The sequence below is a fragment of the Pezoporus flaviventris genome, unplaced genomic scaffold, assembly GCF_033815535.1.
Source record: "Pezoporus flaviventris isolate CSIRO_AGI_PZ_B2104156 unplaced genomic scaffold, CSIRO_AGI_Pfla_v1 ptg000097l, whole genome shotgun sequence".
Taxonomy (NCBI): Eukaryota; Metazoa; Chordata; class Aves; order Psittaciformes; family Psittacidae; genus Pezoporus; species Pezoporus flaviventris.
The window spans coordinates 56,808-83,859 of NW_026892645.1; positions in this window are offsets into that span (position 1 = coordinate 56,808).

The following is a 27,052-nucleotide window of genomic DNA, read 5'->3' on the forward strand; positions in this document are numbered from 1 at the left end:
CAGTCCAGCTCAATTTAAACACAGGCCAGCTCAGTTTGATCCAGGCCGGCCCAGTTTAGCCGAGTCCACACCAGTTTAACTCATTCCAGCTCAGTTTGATCCAGCCCAGCCCAGTTTAACCCAGTCCAGCTCACTTTGATCCAGCCCAGTCCACTTCAGTTCACTTTAGCACAGTTTAACCCTGTCCAGCCCAATTTAATTCAGTCCAGCTCAGTTCAATCCAGCCCAGCCCAATTTAGTTCACTCCAGCACAGTTTAACCCAGTCCAGCCCAGTTTAATCCAGTCCGGCTCGATTTAACCCAGTCCAGCCCTGTTTAATCCAGTCCAGCTCAGTTTAATCCAGCCCAGCCCAGTTTAACCCAGTCCAGACAACTTTAACCCAGTCCAGCACAGTTTGATCCAGCCCAGCCCAATTTAACCCAGTCCAGCCATATTTAATACACATCAGCTCAGTATAATCCACTCCAGACCAGTTTAACCCAGTCCAGTCCAGTTTAACCCAGGCCAGCCCAGTTTGATATAGCCCAACCCAATTTAACTCAGTCCAGCCATATTTAATACACTCCAGCTCAGTATAATCCACCCCAGCCTAGTTTAACTTACTCCAGTTCAGTTTAATCCGGTCCATCTCTACTCAATCCAGCCCAGGCGAGTTAAACCCAGTCCAGACCAGCCTGATACAGCCCTGCCCAGTTTAAACCAGTCCAGCCAAATTTAATACACACCAGCTCAGTATAATCTAGTCCACCCCAGTTTAACCCAGCCCAGACCAGTTTAACCCTGTCCAGCCATATTTAATACACTCCAGCTCAGTATAACCCAGCCCAGACCAGTTTAACCCAGTCCAGCCCACTTTAAACACAGTCCAGCTCAGTTTGATCCAGCCCAGCCCAGTTTAACCTAGTCCAGCTCACTTTGATCCAGCCCAGCCTACTTCAGTTCACTTTAGCACAGTTTAACGCAGTCCAGCCCACTTGAACCCAGTCCAGGACAGTTTGATCCAGCCCGGCCCAGTTTAGCCCAGTCCAGCCCAGTTTAATCCAGTCCGGCTCAATTTAACACAGTCCAGCCAACTTTAACCCAGGCCAGCCCTGTTTAATCCACGCCAGCTCAGTTTAACCTAGTCCAGCTCTGTTTGATCTAGCCCAGCCCAGTTTAACCCTGACCAGGTCACTTTAATTTTGCCCAGCCCACTTCAGTTCATTCTACCACTGTTTAACGCAGTCCAGCCCAATTCAATTCAGTTCAGCTCTGTTCAATCGAGCCCAGCCCAGTTTAACTCAGTCCAGCCATATTTAATACACTCCAGCTCAGTATAATCCACTCCAGCCCAGTTTAGCCCAGTCCAGCCAACTTTAAACACAGTCCAGCTCAGTTTGATCCAGCCCAGCCCAGTTTAACCTAGTCCAGCTCACTTTGATCCAGCCCAGCCTACTTCAGTTCACTTTAGCACAGTTTAACCCAGTCCAGCCCACTTGAACCCAGTCCAGCTCAGTTTAAACACAGTCCAGCTCAGTTTGATCCAGCCCGGCCCAGTTTAGCCCAGTGCAGACCAGTTTAACCCATTCCAGCTCAGTTTGATCCAGCCCAGCCCAGTTTAACCCAGTCCACCTCAATTTAATCCAGCCCAGACCAGTTCCATTCACTCTAGCACAGTTTAACCCCATCCAGCCCAGTTTAATCCAGTCCAGATCACTTCAATCCAGCCCAGCCCAGTTCAGTACACTCCAGCACAATTTAACCCAGCCCAGCCCAGTTTAATCCAGTCCGGCTCAATTTAACCCAGTCCAGCCCACTTTAATCAAGTCCAGCCCAGTTTAACCCAGTACAGCCCAGTTTAACCCAGTACAGCTCACTTTAATCCTGCCCAGACTACTTCAGTTAACTCTAGCACTGTTTAACCTAGTCCAGCCCAATTTAATTCAGTCCAGCTCAGTTCAATCTAGCCCAGCCCAGTTTCACCCAGTCCAGCCACATTTAATACACTCCAGCTCAGTATTATCCACTCCAGACCAGTTTAACCCAGTCCAGCCCACTTTAAACACAGTCCAGCTCACTTTGATCCACTCCAGCCCAGTTTAACCCAGTCCAGCTCAATTTAAACACAGGCCAGCTCAGTTTGATACAGCCCAGCCCTGTTTAACTCAGTCCAGCCATATTTAATACACTCCAGCTCAGTATAATCCACTCCAGCCTAGTTTAACTTAGTCCAGTCCAGTTTAATCCGGTCCATCTCAACTCAATCCAGCCCAGGCGAGTTAAACCCAGTACAGCCCAGTCTGATACAGCACTGCCCAGTTTAAACCAGTCCAGCCAAATTTAATACACACCAGCTCAGTATAATCCAGTCCACCCCAGTTTAACCCAGCCCAGAGCAGTTTAACCCTGTCCAGCCATATTTAATACACTCCAGCTCAGTATAATCCACTCCAGCCCAGTTTAACCCAGTCCAGCCCACTTTAAACACAGTCCAGCTTAGTTTGATCCAGCCCAGCCCAGTTTAACCTAGTCCAGCTCACTTTGATACAGCCCAGCCTACTTCAGTTCACTTTAGCACAGTTTAACACAGTCCAGCCCACTAGAACCCAGTCCAGCTCAGTTTGATCCAGCCCGGCCCAGTTTAGCCCAGTCCAGCCCAGTTTAATCCAGTCCGGCTCAATTTAACACAGTCCAGCCAACTTTAACCCAGTCCAGCCCTGTTTAATCCACGCTAGCTCAGTTTAACCTAGTCCAGCTCTGTTTGATCTAGCCCAGCCCAGTTTAACCCAGACCAGCTCACTTTAATCCTGCCCAGCCCACTTCAGTTCATTCTACCACTGTTTAACGCAGTCCAGCCCAATTTCATTCAGTTCAGCTCTGTTCAATCGAGCCCAGCCCAGTTTAACTCAGTCCAGCCATATTTAATACACTCCAGCACAGTATAATCCACTCCAGCCCAGTTTAACCCAGTCCAGCCAACTTTAAACACAGTCCAGCTCAGTTTGACCCAGCCCAGCCCAGTTTAACCTAGTCCAGCTCACTTTGATCCAGCCCAGCCTACTTCAGTTCACTTTAGCACAGTTTAACACAGTCCAGCCCAGTTGAACCCAGTCCAGCTCAGTTTAAACACAGTCCAGCTCAGTTTGATCCAGCCCGGCCCAGTTTAGCCCAGTGCAGACTAGTTTAACCCATTCCAGCTCAGTTTGATCCAGCCCAGCCCAGTTTAACCCAGTCCAGACAACTTTAACCCAGTCCAGCTCAGTTGGATCCAGCCCAGCCCAATTTAACACAGTCCAGCCATATTTAATACACACCAGCTCAGTATAATCCACTCCAGACCAGTTTAACCCAGTCCAGTCCAGTTTAACCCAGGCCAGCCCAGTTTGATCCAGCCCAGCCCAGGTTAATCCAGTCCAGCCATATTTAATACACTCCAGCTCAGTAGAATCCACTCCAGCCTAGTTTAACTTAGTCCAGTCCAGTTTAATCCGGTCCATCTCAACTCAATCCAGCCCAGGCGAGTTAAACCCAGTACAGCCCAGTCTGATACAGCCCTGCCCAGTTTAAACCAGTCCAGCCATATTTAATACACACCAGCTCAGTATAATCCAGTCCCCGCCAGTTTAACCCAGCCCAGCCCACTTTAACCCAGGCCAGCTCAGTTTCATCCAGCCCACCCCAGTTCAGTTCACTCTAGCACAGTTTAACCCTGTCAAGCCTACTTTAATCCACTTCAGATCACTTCAATCCATCCCAGCCCAGTTCAACCCAGTCCAGACAACTTTAACCCAGTCCAGCCCAGTTTCATCGAGCCCAGCCCAATTTCACCCAGTCCAGCCATATTTAATGCACTCCAGCTCAGTATAATCCAGTCCAGCCCAGTTTAACCTAGTCCAGCTCAGTTTGATCTAGCCCAGCCCAGTTTAACATAGACCAGCTCACTTTAATCCAGCCCAGCCCAGTTCAGTTCACTCTAGCACACTTTAACCCTGTCCAGCCCAGTTTGATGCAACCCAGCCCAGTTTAACCCAGTCCAGTCCAGTTTAACTCAGGCTAGCCCAGTTTGATACAGCCCAGCCCAGTTTAACTCAGTCCAGCCATATTTAATACACTCCAGCTCAGTAGAATCCACTCCAGCCTAGTTTAACTTACTCTAGACCAGTTTAATCCGGTCCATCTCAATTCAATCCAGCCCAGGTGAGTTAAACCCAGTCCAGACCCGCCTGATACAGCCCTGCCCAGTTTAAACCAGTCCAGCCAAATTTAACACAAACCTGCTCAGTATAATCCAGTCCACCCCAGTTTAACCCTGTCCAGCCATATTTAATACACACCAGCTCAGTATAATCCACTCCAGCCCCGTTTAACCCAATCCAGCCCACTTTAAACACAGTCCAGCTCAGTTTGATCCAGCCCAGCCCAGCCCAGTTTAACCTAGTCCAGCTCACTTTGATCCAGCCCAGCCTACTTCAGTTCACTTTAGCACAGTTTAACCCAATCCAGCTCAGTTGAACCCAGTCCAGCTCAGTTTGATCCAGCCCGGCCCAGTTTAGCCCAGTCCAGCCCAGTTTAATCCAGTCCGGCTCAATTTAACACAGTCCAGCCAACTTTAACCCAGTCCAGCCCTGTTTAATCCACGCCAGCTCAGTTTAACCTAGTCCAGCTCTGTTTGATCTAGCCCAGCCCAGTTTAAACCAGACCAGCTCACTTTAATCCTGCCCAGCCCACTTCAGTTCATTCTACCACTGTTTAACCCAGTCCAGCCCAATTTAATTCAGTTCAGCTCAGTTCAATCGAGCCCAGCCCAGTTTAACTCAGTCCAGCCATATTTAATACACTCCAGCTCAGTATACTCCACTCCAGCCCAGTTTAACCCAGTCCAGCCCAATTTAAACACAGTCCAGCTCAGTTTGATCCAGCCCAGCCCAGTTTAACCTGGTCCAGCTCACTTTGATCCAGCCCAGCCTACTTCAGTTCATTTTAGCACATTTTAACCCAGTCCAGCCCAGTTTAACCCAGTCCAGCTCAGTTTAAACACAGTCCAGCTCAGTTTGATCCAGCCCGGCCCTGTTTAGCCCAGTGCAGACCAGTTTAACCCATTCCAGCTCAGTTTGATCCAGCCCAGCACAGTTTAACCCAGTCCACCTCAATTTAATCCAGCCCAGACCAGTTCCGTTCACTCTAGCACAGTTTAACCCCATCCAGCCCAGTTTAATCCAGTCCAGATCACTTCAATCCAGCCCAGCCCAGTTCAGTACACTCCAGCACAATTTAACCCAGCCCAGCCCAGTTTAATCCAGTCCGGCTCAATTTAACCCAGTCCAGCCCACTTTAATCAAGTCCAGCCCAGTTTAACCCAGTCCAGCCCAGTTTAACCCAGTACAGCTCACTTTAATCCTGCCCAGACTACTTCAGTTCACTCTAGCACTGTTTAACCTAGTCCAGCCCAATTTAATTCAGTCCAGCTCAGTTCAATCTAGCCCAGCCCAGTTTAACCCAGTCCAGCCACATTTAATACACTCCAGCTCAGTATTATCCAATCCAGACCAGTTTAACCCAGTCCAGCCCACTTTAAACACAGTCCAGCTCACTTTGATCCACTCCAGACCAGTTTAACCCAGTCCAGCTCAATTTAAACACAGGCCAGCTCAGTTTGATACAGCCCAGCCCTGTTTAACTCAGTCCAGCCATATTTAATACACTCCAGCTCAGTATAATCCACTCCAGCCTAGTTTAACTTAGTCCAGTCCAGTTTAATCCGGTCCATCTCAACTCAATCCAGCCCAGACGAGTTAAACCCAGTACAGCCCAGTCTGATACAGCCCTGCCCAGTTTAAACCAGTCCAGCCATATTTAATACACACCAGCTCAGTATAATCCAGTCTACCCCAGTTTAACCCAGCCCAGCCCACTTTAACCCAGGCCAGCTCAGTTTCATCCAGCCCACCCCAGTTCAGTTCACTCTAGCAGTTTAACCCTGTCAAGCCTACTTTAATCCACTTCAGATCACTTCAAACCATCCCAGCCCAGTTCAACCCAGTCCAGACAACTTTAACCCAGTCCAGCCCAGTTTCATCGAGCCCAGCCCAATTTCACCCAGTCCAGCCATATTTAATGCACTCCAGCTCAGTATAATCCAGTCCAGCCCAGTTTAATCTAGTCCAGCTCAGTTTGATCTAGCCCAGCCCAGTTTAACACAGACCAGCTCACTTTAATCCAGCTCAGCCCAGTTCAGTTCACTCTAGCACACTTTAACCCTGTCCAGCCCAGTTTGATGCAACCCAGCCCAGTTTAACCCAGTCCAGTCCAGTTTAACCCAGGCTAGCCCAGTTTGATACAGCCCAGCCCAGTTTAACTCAGTCCAGCCATATTTAATACACTCCAGCTCAGTAGAATCCACTCCAGCCTAGTTTAACTTATTCCAGACCAGTTTAATCCGGTCCATCTCAATTCAATCCAGCCCAGGCGAGTTAAACCCAGTCCAGACCAGCCTGATACAGCCCTGCCCAGTTTAAACCAGTCCAGCCAAATTTAATACACACCAGCTCAGTATAATCCAGTCCACCCCAGTTTAACCCAGCCCAGACCAGTTTAACCCTGTCCACCCATATTTAATACACTCCAGCTCAGTATAATCCACTCCAGCCCAGTTTAACCCAGTCCAGCCCACTTTAAACACAGTCCAGCTCAGTTTGATCCAGCCCAGCCCAGTTTAACATAGTCCAGCTCACTTTGATACAGCCCAGCCTACTTCAGTTCACTTTAGCACAGTTTAACCCAGTCCAGCCCACTTGAACCCAGTCCAGGACAGTTTGATCCAGCCCGGCCCAGTTTAGCCCAGTCCAGCCCAGTTTAATCCAGTCCGGCTCAATTTAACACAGTCCAGCCAACTTTAACCCAGTCCAGCCCTGTTTAATCCACGCCAGCTCAGTTTAACCTAGTCCAGCTCTGTTTGATCTAGCCCAGCCCAGTTTAACCCAGACCAGCTCACTTTAATCCTGCCCAGCCCACTTCAGTTCATTCTACCACTGTTTAACGCAGTCCAGCCCAATTTCATTCAGTTCAGCTCTGTTCAATCGAGCCCAGCCCAGTTTAACTCAGTCCAGCCATATTTAATACATTCCAGCACAGTATAATCCACTCCAGCCCAGTTTAACCCAGTCCAGCCAACTTTAAACACAGTCCAGCTCAGTTTGATCCAGCCCAGCCCACTTTAACCTAGTCCAGCTCACTTTGATACAGCCCAGCCTACTTCAGTTCACTTTAGCACAGTTTAACACAGTCCAGCCCACTTGAACCCAGTCCAGCTCACTTTGATCCAGCCCGGCCCAGTTTAGCCCAGTCCAGCCCAGTTTAATCCAGTCCGGCTCAATTTAACACAGTCCAGCCAACTTTAACCCAGTCCAGCCCTGTTTAATCCACGCCAGCTCAGTTTAACCTAGTCCAGCTCTGTTTGATCTAGCCCAGCCCAGTTTAACCCAGACCAGCTCACTTTAATCCTGCCCAGCCCACTTCAGTTCATTCTACCACTGTTTAACGCAGTCCAGCCCAATTTCATTCAGTTCAGCTCTGTTCAATCGAGCCCAGCCCAGTTTAACTCAGTCCAGCCGTATTTAATACACTCCAGCTCAGTATACTCCACTCCAGCCCAGTTTAACCCAGTCCAGCCCACTTTAAACACAGTCCAGCTCAGTTTGATCCAGCCCAGCCCAGTTTAACCTAGTCCAGCTCACTTTGATCCAGCCCAGCCTACTTCAGTTCACTTTAGCACAGTTTAACCCAGTCCAGCCCACTTGAACCCAGTCCAGCTCAGTTTAAACACAGTCCAGCTCAGTTTGATCCAGCCCGGCCCAGTTTAGCCCTGTGCAGACCAGTTTAACCCATTCCAGCTCAGTTTGATCCAGCCCAGCACAGTTTAACCCAGTCCACCTCAATTTAATCCAGCCCAGACCAGTTCCATTCACTCTAGCACAGTTTAACCCCATCCAGCCCAGTTTAATCCAGTCCAGATCACTTCAATCCAGCCCAGCCCAGTTCAGTACACTCCAGCACAATTTAACCCAGCCCAGCCCAGTTTAATCCAGTCCGGCTCAATTTAACCCAGTCCAGCCCACTTTAATCAAGTCCAGCCCAGTTTAACCCAGTCCAGCCCAGTTTAACCCAGTACAGCTCACTTTAATCCTGCCCAGACTACTTCAGTTCACTCTAGCACTGTTTAACCTAGTCCAGCCCAATTTAATTCAGTCCAGCTCAGTTCAATCTAGCCCAGCCCAGTTTAACCCAGTCCAGCCACATTTAATACACTCCAGCTCAGTATTATCCACTCCAGACCAGTTTAACCCAGTCCAGCCCACTTTAAACACAGTCCAGCTCACTTTGATACACTCCAGCCCAGTTTAACCCAGTCCAGCTCAATTTAAACACAGGCCAGCTCAGTTTGATCCAGGCCGGCCCAGTTTAGCCGAGTCCACACCAGTTTAACTCATTCCAGCTCAGTTTGATCCAGCCCAGCCCAGTTTAACCCAGTCCAGCTCACTTTGATCCAGCCCAGTCCACTTCAGTTCACTTTAGCACAGTTTAACCCTGTCCAGCCCAATTTAGTTCAGTCCAGCTCAGTTCAATCCAGCCCAGCCCAATTTAGTTCACTCCAGCACAGTTTAACCCAGTCCAGCCCAGTTTAATCCAGTCCGGCTCGATTTAACCCAGTCCAGCCCTGTTTAATCCAGTCCAGCTCAGTTTAATCCAGCCCAGCCCAGTTTAACCCAGTCCAGACAACTTTAACCCAGTCCAGCACAGTTTGATCCAGCCCAGCCCAATTTAACCCAGTCCAGCCATATTTAATACACATCAGCTCAGTATAATCCACTCCAGACCAGTTTAACCCAGTCCAGTCCAGTTTAACCCAGGCCAGCCCAGTTTGATATAGCCCAACCCAATTTAACTCAGTCCAGCCATATTTAATACACTCCAGCTCAGTATAATCCACCCCAGCCTAGTTTAACTTACTCCAGTTCAGTTTAATCCGGTCCATCTCAACTCAATCCAGCCCAGGCGAGTTAAACCCAGTCCAGACCAGCCTGATACAGCCCTGCCCAGTTTAAACCAGTCCAGCCAAATTTAATACACACCAGCTCAGTATAATCTAGTCCACCCCAGTTTAACCCAGCCCAGAGCAGTTTAACCCTGTCCAGCCATATTTAATACACTCCAGCTCAGTATAACCCAGCCCAGACCAGTTTAACCCAGTCCAGCCCACTTTAAACACAGTCCAGCTCAGTTTGATCCAGCCCAGCCCAGTTTAACCTAGTCCAGCTCACTTTGATACAGCCCAGCCTACTTCAGTTCACTTTAGCACAGTTTAACGCAGTCCAGCCCACTTGAACCCAGTCCAGGACAGTTTGATCCAGCCCGGCCCAGTTTAGCCCAGTCCAGCCCAGTTTAATCCAGTCCGGCTCAATTTAACACAGTCCAGCCAACTTTAACCCAGGCCAGCCCTGTTTAATCCACGCCAGCTCAGTTTAACCTAGTCCAGCTCTGTTTGATCTAGCCCAGCCCAGTTTAACCCTGACCAGCTCACTTTAATTTTGCCCAGCCCACTTCAGTTCATTCTACCACTGTTTAACGCAGTCCAGCCCAATTTAATTCAGTTCAGCTCTGTTCAATCGAGCCCAGCCCAGTTTAACTCAGTCCAGCCATATTTAATACACTCCAGCTCAGTATAATCCACTCCAGCCCAGTTTAGCCCAGTCCAGCCAACTTTAAACACAGTCCAGCTCAGTTTGATCCAGCCCAGCCCAGTTTAACCTAGTCCAGCTCACTTTGATCCAGCCCAGCCTACTTCAGTTCACTTTAGCACAGTTTAACCCAGTCCAGCCCACTTGAACCCAGTCCAGCTCAGTTTAAACACAGTCCAGCTCAGTTTGATCCAGCCCGGCCCAGTTTAGCCCAGTGCAGACCAGTTTAACCCATTCCAGCTCAGTTTGATCCAGCCCAGCACAGTTTAACCCAGTCCACCTCAATTTAATCCAGCCCAGACCAGTTCCGTTCACTCTAGCACAGTTTAACCCCATCCAGCCCAGTTTAATCCAGTCCAGATCACTTCAATCCAGCCCAGCCCAGTTCAGTACACTCCAGCACAATTTAACCCAGCCCAGCCCAGTTTAATCCAGTCCGGCTCAATTTAACCCAGTCCAGCCCACTTTAATCAAGTCCAGCCCAGTTTAACCCAGTACAGCCCAGTTTAACCCAGTACAGCTCACTTTAATCCTGCCCAGACTACTTCAGTTCACTCTAGCACTGTTTAACCTAGTCCAGCCCAATTTAATTCAGTCCAGCTCAGTTCAATCTAGCCCAGCCCAGTTTCACCCAGTCCAGCCACATTTAATACACTCCAGCTCAGTATTATCCACTCCAGACCAGTTTAACCCAGTCCAGCCCACTTTAAACACAGTCCAGCTCACTTTGATCCACTCCAGCCCAGTTTAACCCAGTCCAGCTCAATTTAAACACAGGCCAGCTCAGTTTGATACAGCCCAGCCCTGTTTAACTCAGTCCAGCCATATTTAATACACTCCAGCTCAGTATAATCCACTCCAGCCTAGTTTAACTTAGTCCAGTCCAGTTTAATCCGGTCCATCTCAACTCAATCCAGCCCAGGCGAGTTAAACCCAGTACAGCCCAGTCTGATACAGCCCTGCCCAGTTTAAACCAGTCCAGCCAAATTTAATACACACCAGCTCAGTATAATCCAGTCCACCCCAGTTTAACCCAGCCCAGAGCAGTTTAACCCTGTCCAGCCATATTTAATACACTCCAGCCCAGTATAATCCACTCCAGCCCAGTTTAACCCAGTCCAGCCCACTTTAAACACAGTCCAGCTTAGTTTGATCCAGCCCAGCCCAGTTTAACCTAGTCCAGCTCACTTTGATACAGCCCAGCCTACTTCAGTTCACTTTAGCACAGTTTAACCCAGTCCAGCCCACTTGAACCCAGTCCAGCTCAGTTTGATCCAGCCCGGCCCAGTTTAGCCCAGTCCAGCCCAGTTTAATCCAGTCCGGCTCAATTTAACACAGTCCAGCCAACTTTAACCCAGTCCAGCCCTGTTTAATCCACGCTAGCTCAGTTTAACCTAGTCCAGCTCTGTTTGATCTAGCCCAGCCCAGTTTAACCCAGACCAGCTCACTTTAATCCTGCCCAGCCCACTTCAGTTCATTCTACCACTGTTTAACGCAGTCCAGCCCAATTTCATTCAGTTCAGCTCTGTTCAATCGAGCCCAGCCCAGTTTAACTCAGTCCAGCCATATTTAATACACTCCAGCACAGTATAATCCACTCCAGCCCAGTTTAACCCAGTCCAGCCAACTTTAAACACAGTCCAGCTCAGTTTGATCCAGCCCAGCCCAGTTTAACCTAGTCCAGCTCACTTTGATCCAGCCCAGACTACTTCAGTTCACTTTAGCACAGTTTAACACAGTCCAGCCCAGTTGAACCCAGTCCAGCTCAGTTTAAACACAGTCCAGCTCAGTTTGATCCAGCCCGGCCCAGTTTAGCCCAGTGCAGACCAGTTTAACCCATTCCAGCTCAGTTTGATCCAGCCCAGCCCAGTTTAACCCAGTCCAGACAACTTTAACCCAGTCCAGCTCAGTTTGATCCAGCCCAGCCCAATTTAACACAGTCCAGCCATATTTAATACACACCAGCTCAGTATAATCCACTCCAGACCAGTTTAACCCAGTCCAGTCCAGTTTAACCCAGGCCAGCCCAGTTTGATCCAGCCCAGCCCAGGTTAATCCAGTCCAGCCATATTTAATACACTCCAGCTCAGTAGAATCCACTCCAGCCTAGTTTAACTTAGTCCAGTCCAGTTTAATCCGGTCCATCTCAACTCAATCCAGCCCAGGCGAGTTAAACCCAGTACAGCCCAGTCTGATACAGCCCTGCCCAGTTTAAACCAGTCCAGCCATATTTAATACACACCAGCTCAGTATAATCCAGTCCCCGCCAGTTTAACCCAGCCCAGCCCACTTTAACCCAGGCCAGCTCAGTTTCATCCAGCCCACCCCAGTTCAGTTCACTCTAGCACAGTTTAACCCTGTCAAGCCTACTTTAATCCACTTCAGATCACTTCAATCCATCCCAGCCCAGTTCAACCCAGTCCAGACAACTTTAACCCAGTCCAGCCCAGTTTCAGCGAGCCCAGCCCAATTTCACCCAGTCCAGCCATATTTAATGCACTCCAGCTCAGTATAATCCAGTCCAGCCCAGTTTAACCTAGTCCAGCTCAGTTTGATCTAGCCCAGCCCAGTTTAACACAGACCAGCTCACTTTAATCCAGCCCAGCCCAGTTCAGTTCACTCTAGCACACTTTAACCCTGTCCAGCCCAGTTTGATGCAACCCAGCCCAGTTTAACCCAGTCCAGTCCAGTTTAACCCAGGCTAGCCCAGTTTGATACAGCCCAGCCCAGTTTAACTCAGTCCAGCCATATTTAATACACTCCAGCTCAGTAGAATCCACTCTAGCCTAGTTTAACTTACTCTAGACCAGTTTAATCCGGTCCATCTCAATTCAATCCAGCCCAGGCGAGTTAAACCCAGTCCAGACCAGCCTGATACAGCCCTGCCCAGTTTAAACCAGTCCAGCCAAATTTAACACACACCTGCTCAGTATAATCCAGTCCACCCCAGTTTAACCCTGTCCAGCCATATTTAATACACACCAGCTCAGTATAATCCACTCCAGCCCCGTTTAACCCAATCCAGCCCACTTTAAACACAGTCCAGCTCAGTTTGATCCAGCCCAGCCCAGCCCAGTTTAACCTAGTCCAGCTCACTTTGATCCAGCCCAGCCTACTTCAGTTCACTTTAGCACAGTTTAACCCAATCCAGCTCAGTTGAACCCAGTCCAGCTCAGTTTGATCCAGCCCGGCCCAGTTTAGCCCAGTCCAGCCCAGTTTAATCCAGTCCGGCTCAATTTAACACAGTCCAGCCAACTTTAACCCAGGCCAGCCCTGTTTAATCCAGTCCAGCTCAGTTTAACCTAGTCCAGCTCTGTTTGATCTAGCCCAGCCCAGTTTAAACCAGACCAGCTCACTTTAATCCTGCCCAGCCCACTTCAGTTCATTCTACCACTGTTTAACCCAGTCCAGCCCAATTTAATTCAGTTCAGCTCAGTTCAATCGAGCCCAGCCCAGTTTAAATCAGTCCAGCCATATTTAATACACTCCAGCTCAGTATACTCCACTCCAGCCCAGTTTAACCCAGTCCAGCCCACTTTAAACACAGTCCAGCTCAGTTTGATCCAGCCCAGCCCAGTTTAACCTGGTCCAGCTCACTTTGATCCAGCCCAGCCTACTTCAGTTCATTTTAGCACATTTTAACCCAGTCCAGCCCAGTTTAACCCAGTCCAGCTCAGTTTAAACACAGTCCAGCTCAGTTTGATCCAGCCCGGCCCTGTTTAGCCCAGTGCAGACCAGTTTAACCCATTCCAGCTCAGTTTGATCCAGCCCAGCACAGTTTAACCCAGTCCACCTCAATTTAATCCAGCCCAGACCAGTTCCGTTCACTCTAGCACAGTTTAACCCCATCCAGCCCAGTTTAATCCAGTCCAGATCACTTCAATCCAGCCCAGCCCAGTTCAGTACACTCCAGCACAATTTAACCCAGCCCAGCCCAGTTTAATCCAGTCCGGCTCAATTTAACCCAGTCCAGCCCACTTTAATCAAGTCCAGCCCAGTTTAACCCAGTACAGCCCAGTTTAACCCAGTACAGCTCACTTTAATCCTGCCCAGACTACTTCAGTTCACTCTAGCACTGTTTAACGCAGTCCAGCCCAATTTAATTCAGTCCAGCTCAGTTCAATCTAGCCCAGCCCAGTTTAACCCAGTCCAGCCACATTTAATACACTCCAGCTCAGTATTATCCACTCCAGACCAGTTTAACCCAGTCCAGCCCACTTTAAACACAGTCCAGCTCACTTTGATCCACTCCAGCCCAGTTTAACCCAGTCCAGCTCAATTTAAACCCAGGCCAGCTCAGCTTGATACAGCCCAGCCCTGTTTAACTCAGTCCAGCCATATTTAATACACTCCAGCTCAGTAGAATCCACTCCAGCCTAGTTTAACTTAGTCCAGTCCAGTTTAATCCGGTCCATCTCAACTCAATCCAGCCCAGGCGAGTTAAACCCAGTACAGCCCAGTCTGATACAGCCCTGCCCAGTTTAAACCAGTCCAGCCATATTTAATACACACCAGCTCAGTATAATCCAGTCTACCCCAGTTTAACCCAGCCCAGCCCACTTTAACCCAGGCCAGCTCAGTTTCATCCAGCCCACCCCAGTTCAGTTCACTCTAGCACAGTTTAACCCTGTCAAGCCTACTTTAATCCACTTCAGATCACTTCAAACCATCCCAGCCCAGTTCAACCCAGTCCAGACAACTTTAACCCAGTCCAGCCCAGTTTCATCGAGCCCAGCCCAATTTCACCCAGTCCAGCCATATTTAATGCACTCCAGCTCAGTATAATCCAGTCCAGCCCAGTTTAATCTAGTCCAGCTCAGTTTGATCTAGCCCAGCCCAGTTTAACACAGACCAGCTCACTTTAATCCAGCCCAGCCCAGTTCAGTTCACTCTAGCACACTTTAACCCTGTCCAGCCCAGTTTGATGCAACCCAGCCCAGTTTAACCCAGTCCAGTCCAGTTTAACCCAGGCTAGCCCAGTTTGATACAGCCCAGCCCAGTTTAACTCAGTCCAGCCATATTTAATACACTCCAGCTCAGTAGAATCCACTCCAGCCTAGTTTAATTTATTCCAGACCAGTTTAATCCGGTCCATCTCAATTCAATCCAGCCCAGGCGAGTTAAACCCAGTCCAGACCAGCCTGATACAGCCCTGCCCAGTTTAAACCAGTCCAGCCAAATTTAATACACACCAGCTCAGTATAATCCAGTCCACCCCAGTTTAACCCAGCCCAGACCAGTTTAACCCTGTCCAGCCATATTTAATACACTCCAGCTCAGTATAATCCACTCCAGCCCAGTTTAACCCAGTCCAGCCCACTTTAAACACAGTCCAGCTTAGTTTGATCCAGCCCAGCCCAGTTTAACCTAGTCCAGCTCACTTTGATACAGCCCAGCCTACTTCAGTTCACTTTAGCACAGTTTAACCCAGTCCAGCCCACTTGAACCCAGTCCAGCTCAGTTTGATCCAGCCCGGCCCAGTTTAGCCCAGTCCAGCCCAGTTTAATCCAGCCCGGCTCAATTTAACACAGTCCAGCCAACTTTAACCCAGTCCAGCCCTGTTTAATCCTCTCCAGCTCAGTTTAACCTAGTCCAGCTCTGGTTGATCTAGCCCAGCCCAGTTTAACCCAGACCAGCTCACTTTAATCCTGCCCAGCCCACTTCAGTTCATTCTACCACTGTTTAACGCAGTCCAGCCCAATTTAATTCAGTTCAGCTCTGTTCAATCGAGCCCAACCCAGTTTAACTCAGTCCAGCCATATTTAATACACTCCAGCTCAGTATAATCCACTCCAGCCCAGTTTAACCCAGTCCAGCCCACTTTAAACACAGTCCAGCTCAGTTTGATGCAGCCCAGCCCAGTATAACCCAGTCCACCTCAATTTAATCCAGCCCAGACCAGTTCCGTTCACTCTAGCACAGTTTAACCCCATCCAGCCCAGTTTAATCCAGTCCAGATCACTTCAATCCAGCCCAGCCCAGTTCAGTACACTCCAGCACAATTTAACCCAGCCCAGCCCAGTTTAATCCAGTCCGGCTCAATTTAACCCAGTCCAGCCCACTTTAATCAAGTCCAGCCCAGTTTAACCCAGTACAGCCCAGTTTAACCCAGTACAGCTCACTTTAATCCTGCCCAGACTACTTCAGTTCACTCTAGCACTGTTTAACCTAGTCCAGCCCAATTTAATTCAGTCCAGCTCAGTTCAATCTAGCCCAGCCCAGTTTCACCCAGTCCAGCCACATTTAATACACTCCAGCTCAGTATTATCCACTCCAGACCAGTTTAACCCAGTCCAGCCCACTTTAAACACAGTCCAGCTCACTTTGATCCACTCCAGCCCAGTTTAACCCAGTCCAGCTCAATTTAAACCCAGGCCAGCTCAGTTTGATACAGCCCAGCCCTGTTTAACTCAGTCCAGTTATATTTAATACACTCCAGCTCAGTATAATCCACTCCAGCCTAGTTTAACTTAGTCCAGTCCAGTTTAATCCGGTCCATCTCAACTCAATCCAGCCCAGACGAGTTAAACCCAGTACAGCCCAGTCTGATACAGCCCTGCCCAGTTTAAACCAGTCCAGCCATATTTAATACACACCAGCTCAGTATAATCCAGTCTACCCCAGTTTAACCCAGCCCAGCCCACTTTAACCCAGGCCAGCTCAGTTTCATCCAGCCCACCCCAGTTCAGTTCACTCTAGCACAGTTTAACCCTGTCAAGCCTACTTTAATCCACTTCAGATCACTTCAAACCATCCCAGCCCAGTTCAACCCAGTCCAGACAACTTTAACCCAGTCCAGCCCAGTTTCATCGAGCCCAGCCCAATTTCACCCAGTCCAGCCATATTTAATGCACTCCAGCGCAGTATAATCCAGTCCAGCCCAGTTTAATCTAGTCCAGCTCAGTTTGATCTAGCCCAGCCCAGTTTAACACAGACCAGCTCACTTTAATCCAGCCCAGCCCAGTTCAGTTCACTCTAGCACACTTTAACCCTGTCCAGCCCAGTTTGATGCAACCCAGCCCAGTTTAACCCAGTCCAGTCCAGTTTAACCCAGGCTAGCCCAGTTTGATACAGCCCAGCCCAGTTTAACTCAGTCCAGCCATATTTAATACACTCCAGCTCAGTAGAATCCACTCCAGCCTAGTTTAACTTATTCCAGACCAGTTTAATCCGGTCCATCTCAATTCAATCCAGCCCAGGCGAGTTAAACCCAGTCCAGACCAGCCTGATACAGCCCTGCCCAGTTTAAACCAGTCCAGCCAAATTTAATACACACCAGCTCAGTATAATCCAGTCCACCCCAGTTTAACCCAGCCCAGACCAGTTTAACCCTGTCCAGCCATATTTAATACACTCCAGCTCAGTATAATCCACTCCAGCCCAGTTTAACCCAGTCCAGCCCACTTTAAACACAGTCCAGCTTAGTTTGATCCAGCCCAGCCCAGTTTAACCTAGTCCAGCTCACTTTGATACAGCCGAGCCTACTTCAGTTCACTTTAGCACAGTTTAACCCAATCCAGCTCAGTTGAACCCAGTCCAGCTCAGTTTGATCCAGCCCGGCCCAGTTTAGCCCAGTCCAGCCCAGTTTAATCCAGTCCGGCTCAATTTAACACAGTCCAGCCAACTTTAACCCAGTCCAGCCCTGTTTAATCCACGCCAGCTCAGTTTAACCTAGTCCAGCTCTGTTTGATCTAGCCCAGCCCAGTTTAACCTAGACCAGCTCACTTTAATCCTGCCCAGCCCACTTCAGTTCATTCTACCACTGTTTAACGCAGTCCAGCCCAATTTAATTCAGTTCAGCTCTGTTCAATCGAGCCCAGCCCAGTTTAACTCAGTCCAGCCATATTTAATACACTCCAGCACAGTATAATCCACTCCAGCCCAGTTTAACCCAGTCCAGCCCACTTTAAACACAGTCCAGCTCAGTTTGATCCAGCCCAGCCCAGTTTAACCTAGTCCAGCTCACTTTGATACAGCCCAGCCTACTTCAGTTCACTTTAGCACAGGTTAACCCAGTCCAGCCCACTTGAACCCAGTCCAGCTCAGTTTGATCCAACCCGGCCCAGTTTAGCCCAGTCCAGCCCAGTTTAATCCAGTCTGGCTCAATTTAACACAGTCCAGCCAACTTTAACCCAGTCCAGCCCTGTTTAATCCTCTCCAGCTCAGTTTAACCTAGTCCAGCTCTGTTTGATCTAGCCCAGCCCAGTTTAACCCAGACCAGCTCACTTTAATCCTGCCCAGCCCACTTCAGTTCATTCTACCACTGTTTAACGCAGTCCAGCCCAATTTAATTCAGTTCAGCTCTGTTCAATCGAGCCCAGCCCAGTTTAACTCAGTCCAGCCATATTTAATACACTCCAGCTCAGTATAATCCACTCCAGCCCAGTTTAACCCAGTCCAGCCAACTTTAAACACAGTCCAGCTCAGTTTGATCCAGCCCAGCCCAGTTTAACCTAGTCCAGCTCACTTTGATCCAGCCCAGCCTACTTCAGTTCACTTTAGCACAGTTTAACACAGTCCAGCCCACTTGAACCCAGTCCAGCTCAGTTTAAACACAGTCCAGCTCAGTTTGATCCAGCCCGGCCCAGTTTAGCCCAGTGCAGACCAGTTTAACCCATTCCAGCTCAGTTTGATCCAGCCCAGCCCAGTTTAACCCAGTCCAGACAACTTTAAGCCAGTCCAGCTCAGTTTGATCCAGCCCAGCCCAATTTAACACAGTCCAGCCATATTTAATACACACCAGCTCAGTATAATCCACTCCAGACCAGTTTAACCCAGTCCAGTCCAGTTTAATTCAGGCCAACCCAGTTTGATCCAGCCCAGCCCAGGTTAATCCAGTCCAGCCATATTTAATACACTCCAGCTCAGTAGAATCCACTCCAGCCTAGTTTAACTTAGTCCAGTCCAGTTTAATCCGGTCCATCTCAACTCAATCCAGCCCAGGCGAGTTAAACCCAGTACAGCCCAGTCTGATACAGCCCTGCCCAGTTTAAACCAGTCCAGCCATATTTAATACACACCAGCTCAGTATAATCCAGTCTACCCCAGTTTAACCCAGCCCAGCCCACTTTAACCCAGGCCAGCTCAGTTTCATCCAGCCCACCCCAGTTCAGTTCACTCTAGCACAGTTTAACCCTGTCAAGCCTACTTTAATCCACTTCAGATCACTTCAAACCATCCCAGCCCAGTTCAACCCAGTCCAGACAACTTTAACCCAGTCCAGCCCAGTTTCAGCGAGCCCAGCCCAATTTCACCCAGTCCAGCCATATTTAATGCACTCCAGCTCAGTATAATCCAGTCCAGCCCAGTTTAACCTAGTCCAGCTCAGTTTGATCTAGCCCAGCCCAGTTTAACATAGACCAGCTCACTTTAATCCAGCCCAGCCCAGTTCAGTTCACTCTAGCACACTTTAACCCTGTCCAGCCCAGTTTGATGCAACCCAGCCCAGTTTAACCCAGTCCAGTCCAGTTTAACCCAGGCTAGCCCAGTTTGATACAGCCCAGCCCAGTTTAACTCAGTCCAGCCATATTTAATACACTCCAGCTCAGTAGAATCCACTCCAGCCTAGTTTAACTTACTCTAGACCAGTTTAATCCGGTCCATCTCAATTCAATCCAGCCCAGGTGAGTTAAACCCAGTCCAGACCCGCCTGATACAGCCCTGCCCAGTTTAAACCAGTCCAGCCAAATTTAACACACACCTGCTCAGTATAATCCAGTCCACCCCAGTTTAACCCTGTCCAGCCATATTTAATACACTCCAGCACAGTATAATCCACTCCAGCCCAGTTTAACCCAATCCAGCCCACTTTAAACACAGTCCAGCTCAGTTTGATCCAGCCCAGCCCAGCCCAGTTTAACCTAGTCCAGCTCACTTTGATACAGCCCAGCCTACTTCAGTTCACTTTAGCACAGTTTAACCCAGTCCAGCCCACTTGAACCCAGTCCAGCTCAGTTTGATCCAGCCCGGCCCAGTTTAGCCCAGTCCAGCCCAGTTTAATCCAGTCCGGCTCAATTTAACACAGTCCAGCCAACTTTAACCCAGTCCAGCCCTGTTTAATCCACGCCAGCTCAGTTTAACCTAGTCCAGCTCTGTTTGATCTAGCCCAGCCCAGTTTAACCCAGACCAGCTCACTTTAATCCTGCCCAGCCCACTTCAGTTCATTCTACCACTGTTTAACGCAGTCCAGCCCAATTTAATTCAGTTCAGCTCTGTTCAATCGAGCCCAGCCCAGTTTAACTCAGTCCAGCCATATTTAATACACTCCAGCTCAGTATAATCCACTCCAGCCCAGTTTAACCCAGTCCAGCCAACTTTAAACACAGTCCAGCTCAGTTTGATCCAGCCCAGCCCAGTTTAACCCAGTCCAGCTCACTTTGATCCAGCTCAGTACACTTCAGTTCACTCTAGCACAGTTTAACCCTGTCCAGCCCAATTTAATTCAGTCCAGCTCAGTTCAATCCAGCCCAGCCCAATTTAGTTCACTCCAGCACAGTTTAACCCAGTCCAGCCCAGTTTAATCCAGTCCGGCTCGATTTAACCCAGTCCAGCCCTGTTTAATCCAGTCCAGCTCAGTTTAATCCATCCCAGCCCAGTTTAACCCAGTCCAGACAACTTTAACCCAGTCCAGCACAGTTTGATCCAGCCCAGCCCAATTTAACCCAGTCCAGCCATATTTAATACACATTATTCAGTATAATCCACTCCAGACCAGTTTAAAACAGTCCAGTCCAGTTTAACCCAGGCCAGCTCAGTTTGATATAGCCCAACCCAGTTTAACTCAGTCCAGCCATATTTAATACACTCCAGCTCAGTATAATCCACTCCAGCCTAGTTTAACTTAGTCCAGTTCAGTTTAATCCGGTCCATCTCAACTCAATCCAGCCCAGGCGAGTTAAACCCAGTACAGCCCAGTCTGATACAGCCCTGCCCAGTTTAAACCAGTCCACCCATATTTAATACACGCCAGCTCAGTATAAACCAGTCTACCCCAGTTTAACCCAGCCCAGCCCAGTTTAACCCAGGCCAGCTCAATTTGATCCAGACCAGCCCACTTCAGTTCACTCTAGCCCAGTTTAACCCTGTCCAGCCCAATTTAATTCAGTCCAGCTCAGTTCAATCCAGCCCAGCCCAACTTAGTTCACTTTAGCACAGTTTAACCCAGTCCAGCCCAGTTTAATCCAGTCCGGCTCAATTTAACCCAGTCCAGCCCACTTTAACCCAGTCCAGCCCTGTTTAATCCAGTCCAGCTCAGTTTATTCTAGCCCAGCCCAGTTTAACCCAGTCCAGACAACTTTAAGCCAGTCCAGCTCAGTTTGATCCAGCCCAGCCCAATTTAACCCAGTCCAGCCATATTTAATACACACCAGCTCAGTATAATCCACTCCAGACCAGTTTAACCCAGTCCAGTCCAGTTTAACCCAGGCCAGCCCAGTTTGATCCAGCCCAGCCCAGGTTAATCCAGTCCAGCCATATTTAATACACTCCAGCTCAGTAGAATCCACTCCAGCCTAGTTTAACTTAGTCCAGTCCAGTTTAATCCGGTCCATCTCAACTCAATCCAGCCCAGGCGAGTTAAACCCAGTACAGCCCAGTCTGATACAGCCCTGCCCAGTTTAAACCAGTCCAGCCATATTTAATACACACCAGCTCAGTATAATCCAGTCCCCGCCAGTTTAACCCAGCCCAGCCCACTTTAACCCAGGCCAGCTCAGTTTCATCCAGCCCACCCCAGTTCAGTTCACTCTAGCACAGTTTAACCCTGTCAAGCCTACTTTAATCCACTTCAGATCACTTCAATCCATCCCAGCCCAGTTCAACCCAGTCCAGACAACTTTAACCCAGTCCAGCCCAGTTTCATCGAGCCCAGCCCAATTTCACCCAGTCCAGCCATATTTAATGCACTCCAGCTCAGTATAATCCAGTCCAGCCCAGTTTAACCTAGTCCAGCTCAGTTTGATCTAGCCCAGCCCAGTTTAACACAGACCAGCTCACTTTAATCCAGCCCAGCCCAGTTCAGTTCACTCTAGCACACTTTAACCCTGTCCAGCCCAGTTTGATGCAACCCAGCCCAGTTTAACCCAGTCCAGTCCAGTTTAACCCAGGCTAGCCCAGTTTGATACAGCCCAGCCCAGTTTAACTCAGTCCAGCCATATTTAATACACTCCAGCTCAGTAGAATCCACTCCAGCCTAGTTTAACTTACTCTAGACCAGTTTAATCCGGTCCATCTCAATTCAATCCAGCCCAGGTGAGTTAAACCCAGTCCAGACCAGCCTGATACAGCCCTGCCCAGTTTAAACCAGTCCAGCCAAATTTAACACAAACCTGCTCAGTATAATCCAGTCCACCCCAGTTTAACCCTGTCCAGCCATATTTAATACACACCAGCTCAGTATAATCCACTCCAGCCCCGTTTAACCCAATCCAGCCCACTTTAAACACAGTCCAGCTCAGTTTGATCCAGCCCAGCCCAGCCCAGTTTAACCTAGTCCAGCTCACTTTGATACAGCCCAGCCTACTTCAGTTCACTTTAGCACAGTTTAACACAGTCCAGCTCAGTTGAACCCAGTCCAGCTCAGTTTGATCCAGCCCGGCCCAGTTTAGCCCAGTCCAGCCCAGTTTAATCCAGTCCGGCTCAATTTAACACAGTCCAGCCAACTTTAACCCAGTCCAGCCCTGTTTAATCCACGCCAGCTCAGTTTAACCTAGTCCAGCTCTGTTTGATCTAGCCCAGCCCAGTTTAAACCAGACCAGCTCACTTTAATCCTGCCCAGCCCACTTCAGTTCATTCTACCACTGTTTAACCCAGTCCAGCCCAATTTAATTCAGTTCAGCTCAGTTCAATCGAGCCCAGCCCAGTTTAACTCAGTCCAGCCATATTTAATACACTCCAGCTCAGTATACTCCACTCCAGCCCAGTTTAACCCAGTCCAGCCCAATTTAAACACAGTCCAGCTCAGTTTGATCCAGCCCAGCCCAGTTTAACCTGGTCCAGCTCACTTTGATCCAGCCCAGCCTACTTCAGTTCACTTTAGCACATTTTAACCCAGTCCAGCCCAGTTTAACCCAGTCCAGCTCAGTTTAAACACAGTCCAGCTCAGTTTGATCCAGCCCGGCCCAGTTTAGCCCAGTGCAGACCAGTTTAACCCATTCCAGCTCAGTTTGATCCAGCCCAGCACAGTTTAACCCAGTCCACCTCAATTTAATCCAGCCCAGACCAGTTCCGTTCACTCTAGCACAGTTTAACCCCATCCAGCCCAGTTTAATCCAGTCCAGATCACTTCAATCCAGCCCAGCCCAGTTCAGTACACTCCAGCACAATTTAACCCAGCCCAGCCCAGTTTAATCCAGTCCGGCTCAATTTAACCCAGTCCAGCCCACTTTAATCAAGTCCAGCCCAGTTTAACCCAGTACAGCCCAGTTTAACCCAGTACAGCTCACTTTAATCCTGCCCAGACTACTTCAGTTCACTCTAGCACTGTTTAACCTAGTCCAGCCCAATTTAATTCAGTCCAGCTCAGTTCAATCTAGCCCAGCCCAGTTTCACCCAGTCCAGCCACATTTAATACACTCCAGCTCAGTATTATCCACTCCAGACCAGTTTAACCCAGTCCAGCCCACTTTAAACACAGTCCCGCTCACTTTGATCCACTCCAGCCCAGTTTAACCCAGTCCAGCTCAATTTAAACCCAGGCCAGCTCAGTTTGATACAGCCCAGCCCTGTTTAACTCAGTCCAGCCATATTTAATACACTCCAGCTCAGTATAATCCACTCCAGCCTAGTTTAACTTAGTCCAGTCCAGTTTAATCCGGTCCATCTCAACTCAATCCAGCCCAGGCGAGTTAAACCCAGTACAGCCCAGTCTGATACAGCCCTGCCCAGTTTAAACCAGTCCAGCCATATTTAATACACACCAGCTCAGTATAATCCAGTCTACCCCAGTTTAACCCAGCCCAGCCCACTTTAACCCAGGCCAGCTCAGTTTCATCCAGCCTACCCCAGTTCAGTTCACTCTAGCACAGTTTAACCCTGTCAAGCCTACTTTAATCCACTTCAGATCACTTCAAACCATCCCAGCCCAGTTCAACCCAGTCCAGACAACTGTAACCCAGTCCAGCCCAGTTTCATCGAGCCCAGCCCAATTTCACCCAGTCCAGCCATATTTAATGCACTCCAGCTCAGTATAATCCAGTCCAGCCCAGTTTAATCTAGTCCAGCTCAGTTTGATCTAGCCCAGCCCAGTTTAACACAGACCAGCTCACTTTAATCCAGCCCAGCCCAGTTCAGTTCACTCTAGCACACTTTAACCCTGTCCAGCCCAGTTTGATGCAACCCAGCCCAGTTTAACCCAGTCCAGTCCAGTTTAACCCAGGCTAGCCCAGTTTGATACAGCCCAGCCCAGTTTAACTCAGTCCAGCCATATTTAATACACTCCAGCTCAGTATTATCCACTCCAGACCAGTTTAACCCAGTCCAGCCCACTTTAAACACAGTCCAGCTCACTTTGATCCACTCCAGCCCAGTTTAACCCAGTCCAGCTCAATTTAAACACAGGCCAGCTCAGTTTGATACAGCCCAGCCCTGTTTAACTCAGTCCAGCCATATTTAATACACTCCAGCTCAGTAGAATCCACTCCAGCCTAGTTTAACTTAGTCCAGTCCAGTTTAATCCGGTCCATCTCAACTCAATCCAGCCCAGGCGAGTTAAACCCAGTACAGCCCAGTCTGATACAGCCCTGCCCAGTTTAAACCAGTCCAGCCAAATTTAATACACACCAGCTCAGTATAATCCAGTCCACCCCAGTTTAACCCAGCCCAGACCAGTTTAACCCTGTCCAGCCATATTTAATACACTCCAGCTCAGTATAATCCACTCCAGCCCAGTTTAACCCAGTCCAGCCCACTTTAAACACAGTCCAGCTCAGTTTGATCCAGCCCAGCCCAGTTTAACCTAGTCCAGCTCACTTTGATACAGCCCAGCCTACTTCAGTTCACTTTAGCACAGTTTAACCCAGTCCAGCCCACTTGAACCCAGTCCAGCTCAGTTTGATCCAGCCCGGCCCAGTTTAGCCCAGTCCAGCCCAGTTTAATCCAGTCCGGCTCAATTTAACACAGTCCAGCCAACTTTAACCCAGTCCAGCCCTGTTTAATCCACGCTAGCTCAGTTTAACCTAGTCCAGCTCTGTTTGATCTAGCCCAGCCCAGTTTAACCCAGACCAGCTCACTTTAATCCTGCCCAGCCCACTTCAGTTCATTCTACCACTGTTTAACGCAGTCCAGCCCAATTTCATTCAGTTCAGCTCTGTTCAATGGAGCCCAGCCCAGTTTAACTCAGTCCAGCCATATTTAATACACTCCAGCACAGTATAATCCACTCCAGCCCAGTTTAACCCAGTCCAGCCAACTTTAAACACAGTCCAGCTCAGTTTGATCCAGCCCAGCCCAGTTTAACCTAGTCCAGCTCACTTTGATCCAGCCCAGCCTACTTCAGTTCACTTTAGCACAGTTTAACACAGTCCAGCCCAGTTGAACCCAGTCCAGCTCAGTTTAAACACAGTCCAGCTCAGTTTGATCCAGCCCGGCCCAGTTTAGCCCAGTGCAGACCAGTTTAACCCATTCCAGCTCAGTTTGATCCAGCCCAGCCCAGTTTAACCCAGTCCAGACAACTTTAACCCAGTCCAGCTCAGTTTGATCCAGCCCAGCCCAATTTAACACAGTCCAGCCATATTTAATACACACCAGCTCAGTATAATCCACTCCAGACCAGTTTAACCCAGTCCAATCCAGTTTAACCCAGGCCAGCCCAGTTTGATCCAGCCCAGCCCAGGTTAATCCAGTCCAGCCATATTTAATACACTCCAGCTCAGTAGAATCCACTCCAGCCTAGTTTAACTTAGTCCAGTCCAGTTTAATCCGGTCCATCTCAACTCAATCCAGCCCAGGCAAGTTAAACCCAGTACAGCCCAGTCTGATACAGCCCTGCCCAGTTTAAACCAGTCCAGCCATATTTAATACACACCAGCTCAGTATAATCCAGTCCCCGCCAGTTTAACCCAGCCCAGCCCACTTTAACCCAGGCCAGCTCAGTTTCATCCAGCCCACCCCAGTTCAGTTCACTCTAGCACAGTTTAACCCTGTCAAGCCTACTTTAATCCACTTCAGATCACTTCAATCCATCCCAGCCCAGTTCAACCCAGTCCAGACAACTTTAACCCAGTCCAGCCCAGTTTCATCGAGCCCAGCCCAATTTCACCCAGTCCAGCCATATTTAATGCACTCCAGCTCAGTATAATCCAATCCAGCCCAGTTTAACCTAGTCCAGCTCAGTTTGATCTAGCCCAGCCCAGTTTAACACAGACCAGCTCACTTTAATCCAGCCCAGCCCAGTTCAGTTCACTCTAGCACACTTTAACCCTGTCCAGCCCAGTTTGATGCAACCCAGCCCAGTTTAACCCAGTCCAGTCCAGTTTAACCCAGGCTAGCCCAGTTTGATACAGCCCAGCCCAGTTTAACTCAGTCCAGCCATATTTAATACACTCCAGCTCAGTAGAATCCACTCCAGCCTAGTTTAACTTACTCTAGACCAGTTTAATCCGGTCCATCTCAATTCAATCCAGCCCAGGCGAGTTAAACCCAGTCCAGACCAGCCTGATACAGCCCTGCCCAGTTTAAACCAGTCCAGCCAAATTTAATACACACCAGCTCAGTATACTCCACTCCAGCCCAGTTTAACCCAGTCCAGCCCAATTTAAACACAGTCCAGCTCAGTTTGATCCAGCCCAGCCCAGTTTAACCTGGTCCAGCTCACTTTGATCCAGCCCAGCCTACTTCAGTTCATTTTAGCACATTTTAACCCAGTCCAGCTCAGTTTAAACACAGTCCAGCTCAGTTTGATCCAGCCCGGCCCAGTTTAGCCCAGTGCAGACCAGTTTAACCCATTCCAGCTCAGTTTGATCCAGCCCAGCACAGTTTAACCCAGTCCACCTCAATTTAATCCAGCCCAGACCAGTTCCGTTCACTCTAGCACAGTTTAACGCCATCCAGCCCAGTTTAATCCAGTCCAGATCACTTCAATCCAGCCCAGCCCAGTTCAGTACACTCCAGCACAATTTAACCCAGCCCAGCCCAGTTTAATCCAGTCCGGCTCAATTTAACCCAGTCCAGCCCACTTTAATCAAGTCCAGCCCAGTTTAACCCAGTACAGCCCAGTTTAACCCAGTACAGCTCACTTTAATGCTGCCCAGACTACTTCAGTTCACTCTAGCACTGTTTAACCTAGTCCAGCCCAATTTAATTCAGTCCAGCTCAGTTCAATCTAGCCCAGCCCAGTTTAACC